The sequence below is a fragment of the Anarrhichthys ocellatus genome, unplaced genomic scaffold (genome assembly GCF_004355925.1).
Source record: "Anarrhichthys ocellatus isolate YVR2014 unplaced genomic scaffold, GSC_Weel_1.0 scaffold42, whole genome shotgun sequence".
Lineage (NCBI taxonomy): Eukaryota > Metazoa > Chordata > Actinopteri > Perciformes > Anarhichadidae > Anarrhichthys > Anarrhichthys ocellatus.
In genome coordinates, this window is record NW_022280072.1 from 2,627,873 (window position 1) to 2,631,603 (window position 3,731).

Sequence of the window (3,731 nt, forward strand, 5' to 3'; positions counted from 1 at the left end):
AGGGGATGCTTTAGGGCGGGGCTACACAGTGATTGACAGGTCGCTGCCTCTACCAGACGTCTTCGTAACTCCTTCGCAGTCCAAATGTGGTAACTTCCGTTCATCGGTTGCAAAAAACAACAACATGGCGACGGCGAAATCGCCGAACTCGAGTCTGCATAACGGCAGTCCACAAACCAATGAGTGACGTTACGAGCACTACGTGCACTTCTTTAATACAGTCGATGGTTTAGTTGTTATTTAGCTGACATTTCGGAGATTCGGAGGAAACCTTATCATTTTATTTTAACAGAATAAACACTGCATAGTGTATTATTAAGAGCAGAGATGTGTGGTATATAAACATGTATTACCTTATCTAATGTGTACATGTTATACATCAGAAAGGTTGATAACTTGCACCACACTGAGGATGAGATAAGGGCAGTACTGTCTAATCTGTATAATAGTATATAAAATACTGTGTTCGCTCATAATGGGTGATATATAATATACACCGTTTGACATCTTAGATCTGATCATTTACTTCACTATTCATTTAATAGCTGTAGTTGCTAGTTTCTTTGATAAAACACAGTTTTACACGCAAAACATGCAGATGATTATATGAATTATAACGACAAAACAACATTTTAGTGAAACGCACCCAAGTTCATTTCGAAGCTGGGAGGTTCCTCTGCTGTTTGTCAAATGACTGGAAATCAATCGACATTTTAAAAAGCGCAGGAACAACAGAGAGTCAGGCTGATCTTTTGTCTGCCTCGAGGTGATACAAAAATCAAATCCACGTTTGCAGTTTTTATCTGAGGTCAAAGGGCGTTAAATGACTCAAATAAAATGGACGCAAAGGCAGTCAGAAGTGTTTGTCAGTCACCATTTGGTGTGTGTGAGAATCTAAACCCTGATAACATTGCAGCACTTCATCGAACGCTGCTCTTGAATCAGTGGCGGTGACGTCTTTACTACGAGAGCTGATCCATGTTCCTTCTGCTGAACACACAGACCGGACATGTCATCACAACTATCAGTCCACCATAAACAGCTTATAGATTTATATCCGATCAGGTGCTGAAGAAAAACAGACCAGTTTCACATTAAAGCAGCAGCATTAATCCAACAACCAGCAGCCTGTGAATTCATTTCTGTCAAACTGCCATCTGTGCTGCCTCTGAATGTCTTTATGCACCATGAGTCCACTGACGGTGACAGTAATGCAGCATTGATTTTCTTTAAAAACAGCTTTTAAACGACACACAGATAAATAAATCCATTATTGCACATGCAGGCCTGCAGCATATGGCCCGTGCACGGTTCTCCAGCTGACTCGCATACCCTGTGAAAGGGGGCTGATATTGTGCAGCCTGTCGTTTAGGAGACGGTGAGAGACCACATCGACATGGACCGAGAGGCGCGGATCGATACGTCGCCGTTAACGGCAGATGAACGGAAGCTGCCGCACAGGGATTACAGCCTATTAATTGCAGAGTAAAAAAAGGCGCACGGAGAACAAAGAATGTGGCCTTTGCTTTTCTCACGTGTTGACAGAGATGAAATCCAAATAGCGTTAAATTCATTGCCGTTATTTTATATATAAATATATATATATATATATTTTAAAACCCCGATTAATTACAATTTGGCCTGTTGACATCTGCGTTTGCGCATTTCAAGTCGGATCAAATCGCATGTCCCAGCCCATTTACAGCGCGCGCGCGCACACACACGCACACACACACACACACACACACACACACACACACACAAACACACACACACATGCACATCTGCGAGGGATGGAGCAGGAGATGTGAGCGGGTCAATGAGAAATGATATACTGTGACAAGGTCACCGTCGTCTTGGAAATGTAAAACAATCAGCATAAAAAAGAAACAGACGAACAATAAGGAGGAGAAGAGCAGAAACAAACAATCCACCTCCTTGCTGTTGAAACGCGGTTCCTCCTCCCGATCAGCTCCGGCAGCTCCGACCCTTTTGTGTTGCTGATGCTGCTGCCTATGGTGGTGGTGCGGGTGCCCGACAGGGGAGGAAGCACGCACGCACCGCCTGTCCCCGCACAGCTGCACGCGTGCGAGGCTGGGGGGTGGAGGGTTGGAGGAGGATGGAGACGGGAGGAGGGTGTGGCTGCGAGCGGCGGAGGTTCAGTGTGCAGCGACAAACACACACGCGCTCTCCACGGCCGTCACGACGCGAGCGCGTTACTGTAACGTCAGCTCGTTGCTTTTAGGAAGCAATTAAAGAAGAAGAAGAATGGAAAGACAACCGTAAACCGCCCCGAGGAAGAAAGACAAACACACCTTGTATCCCTGAAGGTGTTAATTCTACTGGGATGTAGAAGTGACTTAATCGCCCTGTTTTATTTTATAAATATGATCCACACTGTTTTATATTAACCCTCCAAATTGATGCTCTCCAATTCAGTGATTCTCAACCTTTTTGGTGTCAAGGACCCCTTACATTTAGACACATTAGTTCCCAGAGCCCTATATGATAGGATTTATAAGAGACCTCCATCTGAAAAGATTTTGGTTGTTAGATTCAATTTAATATATTTGTATAGCCCAATAATCACAAATCACAAATTTGTCTCAGCGGGCTTTACAATCTGTACAGCATCACTGTAATGAATTGCTGTAAATTTACGGTGGATTTAAAACGGCATCTTACAGTATTTCATAATAACTGTACCATACAGTTTAATGTTCATCCCTCGCATGTAAATTAACAGTCAATTAACCAAACAGCAGACAACTGTCATTTATCAGCATAATACAGTATTTTCTGTGAAGTGGTGGAAATACGCTTCTCTATACAAGTTCAGTGAATCACAATCCATCTACATTGTACTGTCTATTGTAGGTTAATGTGTCTGTAATGACGATAAAATATCTTTTATTATTCAAACTGTTCATTGCTTAAAAGTTTGAGTGACAAGACGTGACCGACTGCTCCTGCATGTGACTTTGGAGCACAGCATGTGCAGATCAACCGAGGAGCCGAGGGAACGTTACGCTTATCATGCTACTGTTGTTCAGCGGTAGGTACCTATCCTAGAATGGCATGCCAGTACTTTTCCAACGGCACACCGTTTCCTGAAGGCAGGTGCCGCATACCACTCCAGGGATAGGTAGTACCCACTGCTGAACAACAGTATCATATAGGTACATAGTGATTGGGCTCACTTAAATAGTGAATAAGCAGTGAAAATAAACTATTCCCCAGAACCCCCTGGAACTCGCTCAAGGACCCCTGGGGGGTCCCTGCACCCCTGGTTGAGAACCACTGCTCTGATTCACACAATCAGACCCGTCTAGACTAGAACACCCCAAAGAGCACAATACATGTCCGCCGAGGAAGATGGAGAAGAATCTCCATCTTTTAACCCGTCTTGTTAAAGCTGCAACAATTAGACGATTAATCAATCGACACAACAAATAATTTGGTAACTATTTCATAACTTTTTCAAGCAAAAAATGATCAAAAATAACCTCCATCCTGGTCATTTGTGAGGTTGATTTCAGCTGCTTGTATCCACAATTTCATTCTTTCTGTCGCTATAAGCTCATGGCCGGTGAGGGTCTGAATGTAGATGAACTCGACTTTAAAGATTTTCCAGGCACGTCCAACTGGTAAGAGGCCTCGGGGTACAGACCCAGAACCAGTGGAGGGATTATATCTCTCATCTGGAAACCCCTCTGGGTCCTCCGGGAGCT

The 3,731-nt window shown here is 43.7% G+C and overlaps 1 protein-coding gene across 1 annotated transcript in view; it reads right to left on the reverse strand.

Moving 5' to 3' along the window:
• Nucleotides 1–2,126, reverse strand: part of cracd (capping protein inhibiting regulator of actin dynamics) — a 19,898-nt gene extending 17,772 nt beyond the window's left edge. The window contains exon 1 of the mRNA XM_031868464.1: nt 1,935–2,126. The gene's annotated coding sequence lies outside the window, so the exon portion shown is untranslated. The remainder of the gene's footprint in view (nt 1–1,934) is intronic.
• Between the last annotated feature and the right edge of the window lie 1,605 nt (nt 2,127–3,731).